A 7699-nucleotide genomic window follows, 5' to 3' on the forward strand; every position below is an offset into this window, starting at 1 on the left:
TATGTTTTATGTGTCCCGTGTGATCTATATTTTATGTGCCCAGTGTGGTCTATATTTAATGTGTCCTGTGTGATCTATAAATTCTGTGTGTCATGTGTGATTTATATTTTGAGAGTCTTGTGTGATCTATATTTTATGTGTCCTGTATGATCTGTATTTTGTGTGTCCTGTGTGATCTATATTTTATGTGTCCTGTGTGATCTATGTTTTGTGTGTGTCCTGTGTGATCTATATTTTATGTGTCCTGTGTGATCTATATTTTATGTGTCCTGTGTGATCTATATTTTATGTGTCCTGTGCGATCTATATTTAATGTGTCCTGTGCGATCTATATTTTATGTGTCTTGTGCGATCTATATTTTATGTGTCATGTGTGATCTATATTTTGTGTGTCCTGTGTGATCTATATTTTATGTGTCATATGTGATCTATATTTTACGTGACATGTGTGATCTATATTTTATGTGTCCTGTGTGATCTATATTGTATGTGTCCTGTGTGATCTATATTTATGTGTCCTGTGTGATCTATATTTTATGTGTCCTGTGCGATCTATATTTTCTGTGACATGTGTGATCTATATTTTATGTGACATGTGCGATCTAAATTTTATGTGACATGTGTGATCTATATTTTATGTGTCCTGTGCGATCTATATTTTATGTGTCCTGTGCGATCTATATTTTATGTGTCATGTGTGATCTATATTTTATGTGTCCTGTGCGATCTATATTTAATGTGTCCTGTGCGATCTATATTTTATGTGTCTTGTGCGATCTATATTTTATGTGTCATGTGTGATCTATATTTTGTGTGTGTCCTGTGTGATCTATATTTTATGTGTCCTGTGTGATCTATATTTTATGTGACATGTGTGATCTATATTTTATTTGTCATGTGCGATCTATATTTTATTTCTCATGAGCGATCTATATTTTGTGTGTCCTGTGTGATCTATATTTTATGTGACATGTGTGATCTATAATGTGTGTGTCCTGTTTGATCTATATTTTATGCGTCATGTGCGATCTATATTTTGTGTGTCCTGTGTGATCTATATTTTATGTGTCCTGTGTGATCTATATTTTATGTGTCCTGTGCGATCTATATTTAATGTGTCCTGTGCGATCTATATTTTATGTGTCTTGTGCGATCTATATTTTATATGTCATGTGTGATCTATATTTTGTGTGTCCTGTGTGATCTATATTTTATGTGTCATATGTGATCTATATTTTACGTGACATGTGTGATCTATATTTTAGGTGTCCTGTGTGATCTATATTTTATGTGTCCTGTGCGATCTATATTTAATGTGCCCTGTGTGATCTATATTTTATGTGTCTTGTGCGATCTATATTTTATGTGTCATGTGTGATCTATATTTTACGTGTCCTGTGTGATCTATATTTTATGTGTCATATGTGATCTATATTTTACGTGACATGTGTGATCTATATTTTATGTGTCCTGTGTGATCTATATTGTATGTGTCCTGTGTGATCTGTATTTTATGTGTCCTGTGTGATCTATATTTTATGTGTCCTATGCGATCTATATTTTATGTGACATGTGTGATCTATATTTTATGTGACATGTGCGATCTATATTTTATGTGACATGTGTGATCTATATTTAATGTGTCCTGTGCGATCTATATTTTATGTGTCCTGTGCGATCTATATTTTATGTGTCATGTGTGATCTATATTTTATGTGTCATGTGCGATCTATATTTTGTGTGTCCTGTGTGATCTATATTTTATGTGTCCTGTGTGTCCTGTGCGATCTATATTTTATGTGTCATGTGTGATCTATATTTTATGTGACATGTGTAATCTATATTTCATGTGTCATGTGTGATCTATATTTTGTGTGTCCTGTGTGATCTATATTTCATGTGTCATATGTGATCTATATTTTATTTGTCATGAGCGATCTATATTTTGTGTGTCCTGTGTGATCTATATTTAATGTGACATGTGTGATCTATATTGTGTGTGTCCTGTTTGATCTATATTTTATGTGTCATGTGCGATCTATATTTTGTGTGTCATGTGTGATCTATATTTTGTGTGTCCTGTGTGATCTATATTTTATGTGTCATATGTGATCTATATTTTACGTGACATGTGTGATCTATATTGTATGTGTCCTGTGTGATCTATATTGTATGTGTCCTGTGTGATCTATATTTTATGTGTCCTGTGTGATCTATATTTTATGTGTCCTGTGCGATCTATATTTTATGTGACATGTGTGATCTATATTTTATGTGACATGTGCGATCTAAATTTTATGTGACATGTGTGATCTATATTTTATGTGTCCTGTGCGATCTATATTTTATGTGTCCTGTGCGATCTATATTTTATGTGTCATGTGTGATCTATATTTTATGTGTCATGTGCGATCTATATTTTGTGTGTCCTGTGTGATCTATATTTTATGTGTCCTGTGCGATCTATATTTTATGTGTCATGTGTGATCTATATTTTATGTGACATGTGTTATCTATATTTCATGTGTCATGTGTGATCTATATTTTGTGTGTCCTGTGTGATCTATATTTTATGTGTCATATGTGATCTATATTTTATTTGTCATGTGCGATCTATATTTTATTATTTGTCATGAGCGATCTATATTTTGTGTGTCCTGTGTGATCTATATTTAATGTGACATGTGTGATCTATATTGTGTGTGTCCTGTTTGATCTATATTTTATGTGTCATGTGCGATCTATATTTTGTGTGTCCTGTGTGATCTATATTTTATGTGTCCTGTGTGATCTATATTTTATGTGTCCTGTGTGATCTATATTTTATGTGTCCTGTGCGATCTATATTTTATGTGTCATATGTGATCTATATTTTATGTGACATGTGTAATCTATATTTCATGTGTCATGTGTGATCTATATTTTGTGTGTCCTGTGTGATCTATATTTTAAGTGTCATATGTGATCTATATTTTATGTTACATGTGTGATCTATATTTTATGTGTCCTGTGCGATCTATATTTTGTGTGTCCTGTGTGATCTATATTTTATGTGTCATATGTGATCTATATTTTATGTGACATGTGTGATCTATATTTTATGTGTCCTGTGTGATCTATATTTTACGTGACATGTGTGATCTATATTTTATGTGACATGTGTGATCTATATTTTATGTGTCCTGTGCGATCTATATTTTATGTGACATGTGTAATCTATATTTCATGTGTCATGTGTGATCTATATTTTGTGTGTCCTGTGTAATCTATATTACATGTGTCATGTGTGATCTATATTTTGTGTGTCCTGTGTGATCTATATTTTATGTGTCATATGTGATCTATATTTTATGTGACATGTGTTATTTATATTCTATGTGTCATGTGTGATCTATATTTTGTGTGTCCTGTGTGATCTATATTTTATGTGTCATATGTGATCTATATTTTATGTGACATGTGTGATCTATATTTTATGTGTCCTGTGTGATCTATATTTTACGTGACATGTGTGATCTATATTTTATGTGACATGTGCGATCTATATTTTATGTGTCCTGTGCGATCTATATTTTATGTGACATGTGTAATCTATATTTCATGTGTCATGTGTGATCTATATTTTGTGTGTCCTGTGTAATCTATATTACATGTGTCATGTGTGATCTATATTTTGTGTGTCCTGTGTAATCTATATTACATGTGTCATGTGTGATATATATTTTGTGTGTCCTGTGTGATCTATATTTTATGTGTCATATGTGATCTATATTTTATGTGACATGTGTTATCTATATTCTATGTGTCATGTGTGATCTATATTTTATGTGTCCTGTGAGATCTATATTTTATGTGTCATGTGCGATCTATATTTTATGTGTCATGTGTGATTTATATTTTATATGACATGTGCGATCTATATTTTGTGTGTCCTGTGTGATCTATATTTTATGTGTCCTCTGCGATCTATATTTTATGTGACATGTGTGATCTATATTTTATGTGTCCTGTGTGATCTATATTTGGTGTGTCATGTGCGATCTATATTTTATGTGTCCTGTGTGATCTATATTTTGTGTGTCCTGTGCGATCTATATTTTATGTGTCCTATGTGATCTATATTGTGTGTGTCCTGTGCGATTTATATTTTATGTGACATGTGTGATCTATATTTTATGTGTCCTGTGCGATCTATATTTTATGTGACATGTGTAATCTATATTTTATGTGTCATGTGCGATGTATATTTTGTGTGTCATGTGCGATCTATATTTTATGTGTCCTGTGTGATCTATATTTTGTGTGTCCTGTGCGATCTATATTTTATGTGTCCTGTGTGATCTATATTTTATGTGTCCTGTGTGATGTATATTTTATGTGTCCTCTGTGATCTATGTTTTGTGTTTCCTGTGTGATTTATATTTTATGTGTCCTGTGTGATCTATATTTTATGTGTCATGACTGTGTGATCTATATTTTATGTGTCATGTGTGATCTATATTTTGTGAGTCATGTGTGATCTATATTTTATGTGTCATGACTGTGTGATCTATATTTTATGTGTCAAGTGTGATCTATATTTTGTGAGTCATGTGTGATCTATATTTTATGTGTCCTCTATGATCTATGTTTTGTGTGTCCTTTGTGATCTATATTTAATGTGTCATGACTGTGTGATCTATATTTTATGTGTCCTGTGTGATATATATTTTGTGAGTCATGTGTGATCTATATTTTATGTGTCCTCTGTGATGTATATTTTGTGTGTCCTCTGTGATCTATATTTTGTGTGTCCTCTGTGATCTTTGTTTTGTGTGTCCTGTGTGATCTATATTTTATGTGTCCTCTGTGATCTATGTTTTGTGTGTCCTTTGTGATCTATATTTAATGTGTCATGACTGTGTGATCTATATTTTATGTGTCCTGTGTGATATATATTTTGTGAGTCATGTGTGATCTATATTTTATGTGTCCTCTGTGATGTATATTTTGTGTGTCCTCTGTGATCTATATTTTGTGTCTCCTGTGTGATCTATGTTTTGTGTGTCCTCTGTGATCTATATTTTGTGTGTCCTGTGTGATCTATATTTTGTGTGTCTTGTGTGATCTATGTTTTGTTGTCCTCAGTGATCTATATTTTGTATGTCCTCTGTGATCTTTGTTTTGTGTGTCCTTTGTGATCTATATTTAATGTGTCATGACTGTGTGATCTATATTTTATGTGTCATGTGTGATCTTTATTTTGTGAGTCCTGTGTGATCTATATTTTGTGTGTCTTGTGTGATCTATGTTTTGTTGTCCTGTGTGATCTATATTTTGTGTGTCCTCTGTGATCTTTGTTTTATGTGTCCTGTGTGATCTATATTTTGTGTGTCTTGTGTGATCTAAATTTTGTGTGATCTATGTTAAGTTGTGCTGTGTGACCTATATTTTGACCTCCTGTTTGATCTATATTTTGTGTGTCCTGTATGATCTATGTTTTGTGTGTCCTGTTTGATCTATGTTTAAATAATATAATCACCGGAAACCCATTTAGGAAACTCATTCCAGAATACACCAAAACGAAATGGAAATACAAGTTTAAGAAGGCTGCTTATAGCAGTGAGCTGTCAGATTACAGTTTTCAAAAACAGTTTAAATATCATCAGATTGAATTTCGAAGTAGGGTCATTACAACCGCTCCTGATCGTTGGTAAACCATGGGTTATAAAAATGCCCTAAATTTCATCTTTTTGAGCTGTTCGGGTCAAGGTCATGTATCTTTCGGGAATTTTTTATTTAGCCAAAATTCAGTATGATCCAGTAGCCTTATTTCAAAAGAATAACCCAATTTGTTTTTTGTAGAGTCACAGAGATACCGTGTGCTTTAAATGAAATGAATCCTAATTTAAGGACCGGTTCCACCGAAAGAACTTTGCTGGAGCGGTGAAGAAAAGTTTTGAGCTGCACAACATATTGCGAGCGGTGAGGAGCGGAAAATTTTCCGCACCGGCAAAGTTCACCATCGCTCAAACAACGCCCAGTCAAAGTTTGGCACCGCTACACGAAAGTTCGTGGACGCTTTGTTCCGCTAGACCAACGCCGAAATCTTGAACGCTGGACCACCGCTGCTTCACCAGCTTTGTCCGGGCTGTGGTTAAACGTTGCAAAAACTTTGGTAGAGTGGTTATCAGCGTTTTACGAGCGGACACGGGATTGCTGGAACGGTGTCGGGCGTGAAACAGTGATCCATTGCGGTGATAAACCTCGGCTTGGCTTTGGTGTGGAGGTGTCTGAGCGGGACCAGAATTTGGCTATAAATACGAGGAGAAGTGGACTAGGAGCCCATTTGAAATTGAGCTGCCGTTGAGTGCAGACCTCATTTACATCGACTTTGCTCAAAGTTGCAGTAAAACTGTACTACCATAGATGCTGAGAGACTTTCTGTGATTGGTGCACTAGTCCAGCAGCAGAATCAGAACCTCCTCAGATTTAACAAGCTGTTGACAGAAGAAGAAACAGAAAAAGGAGAGGCAGAGGTGTGTGGGTCAGACAGTGGATACTGAGAAGGTCTGAAAATGACTGTATGACAAGCTGGTGGTGGAGCTGAGGAATGAGGATCCACGAGTCTTCCAGCACTTTGTGAGGATGCCACCAGCCATATTTGATGAAGTTGTTATCAGAACTTCTTTCAAAGCGATCCGTTCATCTCCGTAGTCAAAAGCGGTATGCCGCTAAACCAACTGTAAACCCCCGCCGAGTCAACGCCCGCATGCCCAGACCACCGCTCTATCAACGCTCGCGTCACCGCTAAACTAACGCTCCGTAACGTTAAGCAACGCCGGCTTCAGTGGTGCACCGCTGTTTCCGACTTTTTCCATTTTGTGCGTGGTGACGAGCGTTGTCGAAATTCGGTCCCCTCTCCCTACCGTTCAAGGAACGCTCCAACAAAGTTCGGGTGGTGTGACCGGACCTTTAACTTCTTGTGATATTTTTTTAAACCTATTGTGTTTGGCTTGTTGATGAAATATCAAAGCCAAAATGGCAGTGAATTTAAAATCAATTCTCATTCAATAATTTCAGACTTAGTTGACACCATGGACAACTTCTATTCTTTTTAAGGTTAGTTGGTTAAAAATCGACAAAGGTCATTATGTTTATGAGTATACTAAAAAGCACTGATGAGAATATTTGACAAACTATTGAACTAACGATCAAACAGGCAATTTTACCGTTATGATAATGTTATTTTATTACATTATAAAATAGCTATTAAAAAGGTACATTCGGCTTTTACAGTGTACATACGGGAGCAGTTTAATCGGTTTATGAAAATTTCTTTCAAAAGATAATTTATCATTAGAATTTCATTTTAAAAACTCTTGTAAGTCAAGTTATACAAACGTAGGGTATCGGCATGGTTTAATTGATTGAACTAACAAAGCCTTTATCCATAAACTAATATGTTTAAAAGGTTTTAATATCATCACTATATATAGCATAATAAAACTCTGTCAGGGTATTTAAGAGTACTTAATTGATGTTTCAACGTAAACAATACGTACATTTATTACATGAATAATGGATATTTTAATTGATATATGACACTGTATTAACATGCAATGATATAACATCCATGGGGCAATTGGATGATTGAGCGGTTAAATAAAACATTTTTGTGATTAAGGTTAAATAAGTTATAAACACAATAACTGATACA

Source organism: Ruditapes philippinarum, unplaced genomic scaffold (genome assembly GCF_026571515.1).
Source record: "Ruditapes philippinarum isolate M1 unplaced genomic scaffold, ASM2657151v2 ctg3828_1_1_1_1, whole genome shotgun sequence".
Lineage (NCBI taxonomy): Eukaryota > Metazoa > Mollusca > Bivalvia > Venerida > Veneridae > Ruditapes > Ruditapes philippinarum.